General features: G+C 45.2%; 1 long non-coding RNA gene across 1 annotated transcript; it reads left to right on the forward strand.

Annotated features, from left to right (window-relative positions):
* The first annotated feature begins 2,581 nt into the window (after nucleotides 1-2,581).
* LOC139239196 (uncharacterized) lies at nucleotides 2,582-12,224 on the forward strand. Its single transcript, XR_011588612.1, has 2 exons — nucleotides 2,582-2,840; nucleotides 8,494-12,224. It is a non-coding gene; the product is annotated as an uncharacterized lncRNA (long non-coding RNA).
* The last annotated feature ends 511 nt before the right edge of the window (nucleotides 12,225-12,735 follow it).

Here is a 12,735-nt window from a genome sequence, read left to right on the forward strand (position 1 = left end):
AATACTGAACCAAAGTACTTGTTCAATTGGTCTGCCATTTCTTTGTTCCCCGTTATGACTTCCCCTGATTCTGACTGCAGGGGACCTACGTTTGTCTTTACTAACCTTTTTCTCTTTACATACCTATAGAATATTCAGATGATAAGTTACGGAGCCAGGAAATGCACAAAGGATAGGTTTGTTGAGTAAAAAAAAAGAAAAAAAGACATGGTCCCGGTGGTTAAAAAAAAGGATTTAACATGCTCACTTACTTGTCGAAAGAAAACATTCAGAGAAGGAACAGCAAAACAACTGAGATGGATTCAAAAGGATTCAAAAAAAATATATTATATTAAATAACACGACCTTGAGGCTGGAACAATTGAGATAATGAAAAGCAGTCCACAGCCTACGTGCCAGACTTCTCTCTAGTTATGGAAAAGACAAAAAAAAAGTAACGTACTAAATAGGTGCTGAAAAAAAAATGTTCTGAGATTTTAAATTAATCTAAAAAAAAAAATCACTCCTGTCCAGTTGGCAGAAAAACTCCATTAAATTAGGGCTTTCATTGACTGATTGGATTTAAACTGCGCAGTGACGCGAAAGGATAGGGAAATTTGGAGACTAAAAGAAATTAAATAAGGCTCATAAAAAATCAAATTTAGAAAATTAGGCTCACAGGGAATTAAGTAAGGCTTATGGGGAATTAAATAGAGGATAGGTGTTCAAGTCAGGTGTGACGTCGACCTCGTATATCACTTGGCCAGTCTACGCACTGATTGAATTTAAATCACGCAGCAACTCGAAAGGTAGGGCTAGATAAGCGCGTGGCGGCGCGAACGCGCAGCGGCGTGGGACGTGCGGTGGCGCGAGCGCGCAGCAGTGAACGTGGGCCGACGCAGACGCGCGGCGGCGCGAACGCGCAGCGGCGTGGGACGTGCGGCGGCGCGAGCGCGCGGCAGAGTGAACGTGGGCCGACGCAGACGCGCAGCAGCGTGAAACGCGGGGTGATGCCGAAGTCAGTGCTGGTTTCAGTAAGTCTCTGTTTATTTTAAGTGTTTCAAATCACGCGGCGACGCGAACCGCGGGGCGACGCGGAAGTCAGTGTTAGTTTTAGTAAAGTCTGTTTATTTTGAGTTTGTTCAAATTCAGTGTTAGTTTCAGTAAAGTCTGTGGTTATTTTAAGTTTGTTCAAATCGCACGACGACACGAACGCGTAACGACACGGTAATTAGAGTCAGTTTAAATACGAGGGGCAGCGTGAAAATGGGTAATCAGTTGGATAAAACAACGGATGCGGATAGTCTGCTACAAAAGTTATGTGAGGAATTCCCTGAAAGAGCTGAAGACTTTAGAAAATTGTCAGGAGCCCTGAACAAATTATTAGGAGATGACCAGTGGCCTCTAGGTGGCACTAGAAGCGTAGAGGTAGCAAAAAAAAGCACAGGGATTGTCAAAAATTAAAAGATGCATCACTTCTGTCAAGTTGGCAAATAAATGCTATTAAATTGGGACTCTCATTGAAAGAGGGAACACCTGTTAAAACTGTAGACGTCTTAAAAAAAAGAATGTGCGCACGAGAAACTTACTAAGAGATCCTCTGGGACCTCTGAGAAAGGTATTGACCGACTATGTAGTCAAATGGCTGGCTTTGTGTTAACCGAGGCTGATGATGAAATTGATGAGTGGTCACTGACTCAGCGCCCAACGGCGCCTCCCGCACCCCCTGGCCCCTTGCTCCAGTCCTCTTCCCAACACCCTCCACCTTACAGTCCGGCGAAAGGAGTTAAAAATAACCCCATACCACCAAAGCAACAAACCCAAACTGACTCCTCATCCTCTGATAGCGATTCAGATCCCCAGTTCACAAGCAATATAGCCGAAAGGACCAGATCTCGCACTCCAAAGGGCAGAACTATATCTCGATATCACAGACAGTCCCGTAAATCTTCTAGTCAATCTACCAGTCTAAGTTGTGAAAGACTTAGCAAACAGCCCCGCCGATCGAGACGCAGAACTGTCAAGCAGTCAGACAGCTCCGAAATATCCTCCGACCTAGAAATGATTTCCAAGATCCCAAAGTCCCGCCACCAATTCCCTGTCAGACCAATGCCAAACCCTGATGCACAACAAGCTGCAGACCAACCAATAGAACCGCAGTGTTGCATACAGGATTGGATGGATAAGCAAGGATACGGTTATACTGTGAATGTTTAAAAATGTATAGAGACATTGAAGTTGAGAACGTGGGAATTGTATAGGGACAGTATAAGCTAACAAACAATTCATGGAGGAATAGCCATGACATCTCAGACTCGAGACTGCGAAATGTTACAACACTAACACGTATTGAAACAAAACCCACAGCTTGCAGAAAAACCTCAAGGTCTTATTAAATCATGTTATTAACCTGAAACATTGACAGAAGGTCTTTGTTTAAAATCGGACCATGCTTGGGTCGGCTTATGAGTGGACAAAGGGAAGGAGGGATCAAAAGAGATGGGCTGAGCTGGGATGTCACTCTGGCCCTATCTTGTTATCTTTTGCCGAAAATGTATAACCATCGTGCCTTTACAATGTAACGTCACTTTGTCCGTAGGAAGTGAGTGCGTTCGAACAGACATGCATTCCTTCTGTCTGATAAAGTCCCCGATCGGGATTTGCTTTTTAAATAAAAGCTTGCTTTGTTTAAAGCACAAACGGTATTCGTTTCAGTAATTTTGCTGAACCAGATTGAGGTAAAAGAATCCAGGAATCAACATTTGGTGTCAGAAGTGGGATCTCAACGGACGACTGCCGAAAACTTGCGAATTAAGAGCCAGACTGGCCTTGGACGAGACGAGGGGAAAGTGGCCACTGGAGTGAGTATGATTTCAATACTGCTCCAGTTTCCCCCGGTTTCAAAAGTCTGAGGAAAGTTTAGCCACTCGCTGGTTCTCAGGTAGTGTCTGAACGAGATCCAGGACAATCTGGGGAATACCTTTCAAACTTAGAATAGGGATAGAGATAGGGAAATTGCGCGATGACGCAAACCAAGCAGCGACTTGGAAAGATAGGTTATAGTTAGAGCTAGATAGGGATAGATGATCAATCATGGATCCAAAAATTAATACGAAAGAAAAGAGACTCTTGTGAACGTCTGTTTAAATGAGAAATGCTTCTGTGATTTTTACTGTAAAAAAAAAAGCCGGGGAGTTGTGGTTTGTTTTAACTCCACCTACTTTTTCAAACAGAATGAAAGTTTTTTTTAACCCTTCGTAGTGTTGTCCTGTATGTGGGAAGTTTAAGAGTGTGAACCTTATTGAATTACATATATTCGGATATAAGTTACGGAGCCAGGAAATGCACAAAGGATAGGTTTGTTAAAAAAAAAGAAAAAATTACATGGTCCCGGTGGTTAAAAAAACATGATTTAACATGCTCACTTACTTGTCGAAAGAAAACATTCAGAGAAGGCACAGCAAAACAACTGAGATGGATTCAAAAGGATTCAAAAAAAAATATTATATTAAATAACACGACCTTGAGGCTGGAACAATTGAGATAACGAAAACCAGTCCACAGCCTACGTGCCAGACTTCTCTCTAGTTATGGAAAAGAAAAAAAAAAGTAACGTACTAAATAGGTGCTAAAAAAAAAAATGTTCTGAAATTTTAAATTATGAGAAAAATTCCACTGCAGTCTAAAAGAAAAAAAATCACTCCTGTCCAGTTGGCAGAAAAACTCCATTAAATTAGGGCTTTCATTGACTGATTGTATTTAAACTGCGCAGTGACGCGAAAGGATAGGGAAATTTGGAGACTAAAAGAAATCAAATTTAGAAAATTAGGCTCACAGGGAATTAAATAAGGCTTATGGGGAATTAAATAGAGGATAGGTGTTCAAGTCAGGTGTGACGTCGATCTCGTATATCACTTGGCCCGTCTAGGCACTGATTGAATTTAAATCACGCAGCAACTCGAAAGGTAGGGCCGACGCGGATGCGCAGCGACGCGAGACGTGCGGCGGCGCGAGCATGCGGCCGAGTAAAGGAGGGCTGACGCAGACGCGCAGCAGCGTGGAACGGGTAGTGACGTGCGGCGGCGCGAGCGCGCGGCCGAGTGAACGTGGGCCGACGCGAACGTGCAGCGACGCAAACCGCGAAGTAATATCAAAGTCAGTGCTGATTTTAGTAAGTCTGTTTATTGTAAGTCTGTTGGTTTCAAGTATTTCAAATCGCGCAGCGACGCGAGCCTCGGGGCGACGCGGCTTTGTGTTAGTTTAGTAAAGTCCGTTTATTTCAAGTGTTTCGAATCGCGCGGCAACGCAAGCCGCGGGGCGACGCGGCTTTGTGTTAGTTTTAGTAAAGTCTGTTTGTTTTAAGTTTGTTCAAATCGCACGACGACGTGAACGCGTAACGACACGGTAATACGAGGGACAGCGTGAAAATGGGTAATCAGTTGGATAAAACAACGGATGCGGATAGTCCGCTACAAAAGTTATGTGAGGAATTCCCTGAAAGAGCTGAAGACTTTAGAAAATTATCAGGAGCCCTGAACAAATTATTAGGAGATGACCAGTGGCCTCTAGGTGGCACTAGAAGCGTAGAGGTAGCAAAAAAGCACAGGGATTGTCAAAAATTAAAAGATGCATCACTTCTGTCAAGTTGGCAAATAAATGCTATTAAATTGGGACTCTCATTGACAGAGGGAACACATGTTGAAACTGTAGACGTCTTAAAAAAAAAGAATGTGCGCACGAGAAACTTACTAAGAGATCCTCTGGGACCTCTGAGAAAGGTATTGACCAACTACGTAGTAAAATGGCTGGCTTTGTGTTAACCGAGGCTGATGATGAAATTGATGAGTGGTCACTGACTCAGCGCCCAACGGCGCCTCCCGCACCCCCTGGCCCCTTGCTCCAGTCCTCTTCCCAACACCCTCCACCTTACACTCCGGCGAAAGGAGTTAAAAATAACCCCATACCACCAAAGCAACAAACCCAAACTGACTCCTCATCCTCTGATAGCGATTCGGATCCCCAGTTCACAAGCAATATAGCCGAAAGGACCAGATCTCACACTCCAAAGGGCAGAACTATATCTCGATATCACAGACAGTCCCGTAAATCTTCTAGTCAATCTACCAGTCCAAGTTGTGAAAGACATAGCAAACACCCCCGCCGATCGAGACGCAGAACTGTCAAGCAGTCAGACAGCTCCGAAACATCCTCCGACCTAGAAATGATTTCCAAGATCCCAAAATCCTGACACCAATTCCCTGTCAGACGAATGCCAAACCCTGATGCACAACAAGCTGCAGACCACCCCACTATAGATGTCTATGTGATCTTCGAACAACTATTTGATTGCTCACGCTATCCGGACAAATGGAAAGGGCAGTTAGATATTATTGGCAGGAAAAGAAAGGGGAGGGGGGAGGTGCGCCCCCAACCCGGGTCAAGACTGAATACGTGACTAGAAATGAAGAGCCATCTCGGGAGGAAGGATCAATAGAACCGCAATGTTGCATACAGGATTGGATGGATAAGCAAGGATACGGTTATACTAAACAACCAAACGGCCCGAGCCCTGCTAATAAACCTCCCTATTGTCCCCGGCATGGTATGGGAAGAGGCCAGGACTGGGTAAGAGGAATTGACTGTTTTAATTGTGGGCAGGAAGGACATTGGAATAAAAATTGTCCCTACCATCAGCATGGAAAAGGAAGAGGAGGAAGAGGAGGGGGGCAAGGGGGGAGAGGAGGATCTTACACTAACTTCTCCCAGAACAACCCCTTTGGTCAATTGTCCCCCGGTTGACTACACAGCTTGATTGAGCAGGGATCCTCCCCGGACGACGAACCAATTCTGAATGAGATACGGGAGCCTTCATGTCTTCTGTACAATCAAAGCTTAAACTCCCTGCCTCTACTGAAACACAGGAACTTTCAGGATTCCTGGGACAAATCTCGACATTCCCGGTGTCAGAACCGGTTAAAATGGGTTACCAGGAAGAATCGGTGGAACATCGATTTGTTATCACAACCAATCTGGACTGTAACTTGATGGCTAGAGACCTCTTCTGCAAATTCCAGTTGCACTTGGAGTGTGGAGATGATGGGATTATTGTAAAACAGGGAACCCTTAAGCGGCAGTATTATACCACTAGAACCCCTCAGTGGTGGTCTCTGGACCTGCCGCAGACATCCTATCACGTGACCCTAGCATACGATCCCAGTGGAAAGAATCAGGACCTGCAGAACTTTTATCAGGATCACGAAGGGGAAGTGAAGGAAATTCTATTTAGGGCTAGAGTGACTGGACCGGAAGGGAAGGCAGATTTTGTGGAAATGGACAGCCCCCAACGGTGGCACCACATATTACTCATGAAGTATTACCTCCCCACCACGCTAAAGATTTGGGAGTTATGGTGCGCCAGGCTATAGACGAGGCTGACTCTACCAGCCGGGATGTGCAAATTGTAAAACATGGCCGAACAGTCCAATTCCACGGGGACCCCGAGAAGGTCTTAACGACTCTGCAGCATCATACTGGCTCTGACATACCTGACTATGTGGATCCTCATGTGTGGGCAGAGGACCCCTCCCAAGTGGGTTATCACAGGCAATACCGAGTATCCACCGAGCTTTGGAGGCTAGCCGAGTCGAACCAATTTGCCAGTTTCCAGTCCCTAGCACGGCTAAATAAATGCGACAGTGTTTGGGGATGATCAATTACTGCAGATCCTGGATCCCTAATGTTGCCCTGATGACTAAGCACCTCACCCCGTATACAAATAAGTAAGGCAGCTTTGAAATAGAAACCGTAGACGTCCAAGCCTTTAAGGAACTAAAGACAGCCCTGCTGCAAGCTCCGGCTTTGGGCCGGCCCCTCTATGACCGGCCCTTTCAACTGTATTGTACAATTCTGAAAGACTGTGCTACCGTTGTCTTAACACATCTCACTCCGTAGCTGCCCTCCTGGGCCAACTGCAGACTCAACACCTTACCATGGCCAGGCAAAGCAGATATGAGATCAACTTACTAAACAATCCTAAGCTGACCTTTCGGCACTGTACTGCAATTAATCCGGCCTGTTTTCTTACTGAGCCACCCCAAGATGAGGAAGAACCCAGTCATGATTGTTTATCTTTAACTTAAGAGGCCACATCAGTCAGGGAAGATTTTGTTGATGTACCAATTGAAGATCCAGACTGTATTATGTATGTTGACGGAATTAATCCAGAAGGTACACGAATCTCAGGATACGCCATAGTAAACCAGGAGAATCAGGTCTTGGAATCTGCCGCTTTTGAAACTGCCTATTCTGCTCAACAAGCTGAACTATTCGCCCTCACCCGAGCCTGTATCTTGGCCAAAGATCTCAAAGTCAATATCTATACCGACTCTAGGTATGCCTTTGGGGTGGCCCATGATTTCGGACAATTATGGAAAAATAGGGGATTCCTAACCTCACAGGGGAATGAGATATCCCATAAGCAAATAGTATCTGATTTGTTGCAAGTCCTCATGCTCCCCAAGCACATTGCCGTTGTTAAATGTACCGCCCACACCACCGGAAAATCCCCGGTTAATATAGGGAACCACTGTGCTGACAAAGAGGCTAAACAGGCCTCTCGTGACCAACAGATGGTAATGCCCAAAATGATGAGTCAGACTAAAAATCCTGCGAAGGATAAGTTAGCCTCGGAAAAACCAATGCCAACCATCCAAGATGTTATAAAAGCACAGGAGGACGCTCCTGAAAAAGATAAACTGTTGTGGAAATATTATGCATGTACTTATGACAATGTTTCTAAACTCTGGACCACTCCTGCGGAACAGACTTGCATGTCTGACGAGTTGGCTCTATGGGTTATTGATTGTATGCATTTTGCTACTCATTGTGGAGCAAGAACCACGAGTGATACACTTTTGGCTACTTGGTGGCACCCTAGACTCCAGGCGCTCGCCCAGAACATCAGTAATCGTTGCCTGGTTTGCCAGCAACATAATCCAGGGAAGGGAGTCCTCTGTGATTGGGGTAAAACGCCCCTACCTGAAGGTCCCTTTGAGACATTTCAGTTGGACTACATTGAGTTGCAAAAAGTTCAGTGTTACAAATATGTGTTAGTAATAGTAGATGTGTTTAGCAGATGAATTGAAGCCTACCCTAACCTGGACAATAAGGCTCAAACTGTTGTTAATGAGGGAAATTATTCCTAGATCTCAGCTCGACTGATGACCACCTATGTTCTTTCTCTGACTCAGGCTCTGCGACTAGTTCACAACCAGGTTCAAGATGCTCACCTCGACCTCCCAGTTTTACCCGAATTGTCCCTCGTGGCACCAGGGAAGTATGGATTCGGAAGGGATTAGAGCCACAATGGGAGGGGCCTTTTCAGGTGTTACTCACTACCCCCACTGCAGCCAAGGTTGAGGGGAGGGGTGCCTGGGTTCACCTGCACCACTGCAAGCTCACCACCCTCTAACGAACTTATTTTACTGGTTATTCTAATTCCTGTTTCTGTTCCAGACTTCCTCTTCTCCATAGCTGAACAAGGCCGTTGGCATCCTAATTGGAACGTGGACCAGTTTGAACTTTTACCCATAGTGATAGACAGCCAGCTACACCGACGGTGACCTAAGAAGAGAGACGGGAGAACCGAACTCTTTTAATCAGCAAAATAATTGGACTATTTATCTGAATCCTGAGCCATAAGATGAAACTGTCTGTATGCCACAGTCTGTATAATAGTGTTGATATATGACAGTTTCGGCGCATGGGAGGGGAGACAGAGACGAGAGCTCCATGTAAACACCTTTTTGTACATGTCTTATGTTTATGCGCAAAATGGGAACTTTTCTAGATGTTGGGTGTGTTCACATTCTCTATACATTCCCTATACATTCCAAAGGGGGAATTCCTTTGCGCCCCGTTCCACTAACCCTAACTGAGACTGTCAGATAGATTCAGAGCCAAACTATCACGAGAGGAGGGGGGCCAATACAATACTGCTGAAGCTCTGGAGGGCATCACAGCTGAAATGGTAGCAATAAGGACCATAACATTACAAAACCGAATGGCCCTCAATTACCTGTTAGCTGAGAAAGGGGGAACGTGTGCCCTGATAGGATCTGAATGTTGCACTTACATTCCTGATAGTTCAGAAAACATAACCAATCTCGCTGATCACATAAGAAGGGAGGTGAAGAAGTTATCCACACCAGCAGAAGGATCTAGCTGGTTTGATTGGCTATCAGATGGATCTTGGAGATCCTATCTAATTGTTGGTTGCCTTAACCTTTGTTGTAAAGTAATGATGGCAAGGTTAGCAAACCCTCTTGTGGTCAAGGGCTCCCGAGTTATGATCCAACGAACTAAAGAACTACTCGACACTAACAACAATATGATTCAGGAAATAGAGTGTGAACGGATGAATGCGATACTCCTAGAATGATCCTACACTGGCTTTGGTTAGGGTATATAGTCAATCCTAACACAGAACCCAACCGATCAACATCTCAGAGCCAGATCTAAAAATAGGGAAGTCCTGCTACAACTGTACAGGGTGTTGGTGAGACCACACCTGGAGTACTGCGTACAGTTTTGGTCTCCTTATTTAAGAAGAAATATACTTGCATTGGAGGCAGTTCAGAGAAGGTTCACTAGGTTGATTCCTGAGATGAAGGGGTTGACTTATGAAGGAAGGTTGAGCAGGTTGGACCTATACTCATTGGAGTTTAGAAGAATGAGAGGTGATCTTATGAAACATATAAGGTACTGAGGGGGCTAGACAAGGTAGATGCAGAGAGGATGTTTCCCCTCATGGGGGAATCTAGAACTAGGGGGCATTGTTTAAGAATAAGGGGTCGCCCATTTAGAACTGAGATGAGGAGAAATTTCTTCTCTCAGAGGGTTGTAAATCTGTGAAATTCTCTACTCCAGAGAGCTGTGGAGGCTGGGTCATTGAATATATTTAAGGTGGAAATAGACAGATTTTTGAGTGATAAGAAAGTTGAGGGTTATGGGGAGCGGGCAGGGAAGTGGAACTGAGTCCATGATCAGATCAGCCATGATTTTATTGAATGGCGGAGCAGGCTCGCGAGGCCAAATGGACGACTCCTGCTCTTATTTCTTAAGTTCGTATGTAAACAGTTAAAACTTCCTTCCCTCAGCTGGCGTATTGTGTCCAATTCTGGCCAACACTTTAGGAAGGATGTAAAGGCCTTAGAGAGCACGCAGAGGAGATTTTCGAGAACGATACCTCTTTGAGCAAGCTTTTGGTCATCTGTCCTAATTTCTCCTTATGTGGCCCGGTGTCAAATTTATCTGTTTTAGAAACACAGAAACCTAGAACATAGAAATTTACAGCGCAGAAGGAGGCCATTTCGGCCCATCGTGTCTGTGCCGGCCGACAAAGAGCAGCTCTAAATGGTTACATACAAACCCATGAACAATAATGGAAGGGCAAAGAGCACCCAGCCCAACCAGTCCGCTCCCACACCACTGCAACACTCCTTATACTAAAAACATCTACACTCCACCCCAACTGGAGCCATGTGATCTCCTGGGAGAGGCAAAAACCTTATAACACTGTTTTGTTTTATAACACTGCTGTGAAGCGCCTTGGGACGTTTTACTACATTAAAGGTGCTATATAAATACAAGTAGTTGTTGTTGGTGTATAAATGCACTATGGGTTTGCATCAGTTTAAAATTCTCCTTAAAGCCCACAGGGACTGGAAAAACATGTGTAGGCCATTCAGCCCCTCAAGCCAGTCCCGTAATTCAATTAGATCATGACTAATCTGTACCTCAGCTCAATTAAGCCGCATTTGCAACATTTCCCTTGAGACCGTTACCGAACAAAAATCTGTTGTTCTCAGTCTCGAAAGCTCCAATTGTCCCAGTATCCACAGATATTTGGCGGGGAGGTGGGGGGAAGTGAGTTTCAGATTTCCATTACCCTTTGTGTGAAAAACTGCTTCTTAATTTCCCTCCTAAATGGCCTGGCTCTAATTTTAAGATCATTCCCCTCATTCTTGAATGCTTCAGCAAAGAAAATAGTTTCTCTGTTTTCTGTAACAAAACCTTTTATCATTTAAAAGACCTCCATCGGATCATCCCTCGATCTCCTTAAACTCAAGGAACTACAAAGCAAGTTGGTGCAAGCCCTCATTAGTTAACACTGGTTGAAGCCCTGGTATCCTTCTGGTGAATCTGCGGCTACACCCTCTCCAAGGCTACTATATCCTTCCTGAAGTGCAGTGCCCCGAACAAAGTGCACTCCACAACTGAAACATCATTTCCTCCCTGCTGCTGGTGTCAGTCGTGGCTCAGTGGGCAGCACACTTGTCCATGGGTCAGAAGGTGGTGGGTTCACATCCCACTCCAGGGACTTGAGCACATAAATCTAGGCTGACACTCTCAATGCAGTGCTGAGGGAGTGCTGCACTGTCGGGAGGTGCCGTCTTTCGGATGAGACGTTAAACTGAGGCCCCGTCTGCTCTCTCAGGTGGATGTAAACAATCTCATGGCACTATTTCGAAGAAGAGCAGGGGAGTTCTCCCCGGTGTCCTGGCCAATATTTATCCCTCAATTAACATTGCTAAAAAGAGATTATCTAGATCATTATCACATTGTAGTTTGTGGGAGCTTGCTGTGCGCAAATTGGCTGCCGTGTTTCCCACATTACAACACTTCAAAAGTACTGCATTGGCGGTAAAGTGCTTTGAGACATCCGGTGGTCATGAAAGGCGCTATAGAAATGTAAGTCTTTCTTTCTTTGTATTCTAGCTCCCTTGTGGTAAAGGCCAACATTCCAATTGCTTTTTATGCCTGTCTGCTGGCTTTTAATGATTTGTGTACCTGGACACCCAAATCTCTTTGCTCCGCTATAGTTCCCAGTTTCTCACCATTTAGAAAATACTCTGATTTATCTTTCTTAGGTCACACATGCCCATAATTTTGCCCATGACTTAATATGTCTACTATCAGGAAAAGATTGGCCAGGCTGGGGCACTTTCCTCTCGAAAAGAGAAGACTGAGGGCTGATTGAGGTTGTCATGTATTCAACTGTCATTGTAATTCATGTATAAACTGACCTAAGTTGTACACCATGAGAACATTGACCACTACGTGGTGAACTTATGGGAGACACTCCTAACCTGGACTTTCAGGTATAAAAGGGGAAGCTCCACCCACCTTCATCACTTCAGTGCTGGCTAATAAAGGTTACTGGTCACAGAGTGACCTTCTCTCAAGTATGGGCCTCGTGTGCATTTATACTGTATAGTAAGGACATATTATTGGCGACGAGAAACTGGGATTTAAACCTCGCGAGCATGGCCACTAGCAGCACAGACGAGAGGTACTGTATTGGTGATGATTGGGACGATTTTATTGAGACTACAGAAAGTTTTGTCACCAAGGAATGGTTGGGACAGGATTCGTCCGACAAACGCAGGGCTCATCTCCTGATGGTTTGTGGATCCAGGACGTACTCCCTGATGAAGGACTTTCTAGCGCCAGAGAAGCCAGTGGACAAGACTTTTGAAGAGCTCAGTAAGTTGATCGGGGAACACTTTAAACCGGCGAGCAGCATGCATATGGCGAGACACCGGTTTAACACACACCGGCGGCGAGAAGGGCAAAGCGTTCCAGACTTCGTGGCAGACCTCCGGCGACTGGCGAGCCTATGTAAGTTCCCAGATGCATGCAGAGCGGAGATGCAGCGAGACTATTTTATTGAGGGCATCGGGCATGCTGGGGTTT

Source organism: Pristiophorus japonicus, chromosome 26 (genome assembly GCF_044704955.1).
Source record: "Pristiophorus japonicus isolate sPriJap1 chromosome 26, sPriJap1.hap1, whole genome shotgun sequence".
NCBI classification, from domain to species: domain Eukaryota; kingdom Metazoa; phylum Chordata; class Chondrichthyes; family Pristiophoridae; genus Pristiophorus; species Pristiophorus japonicus.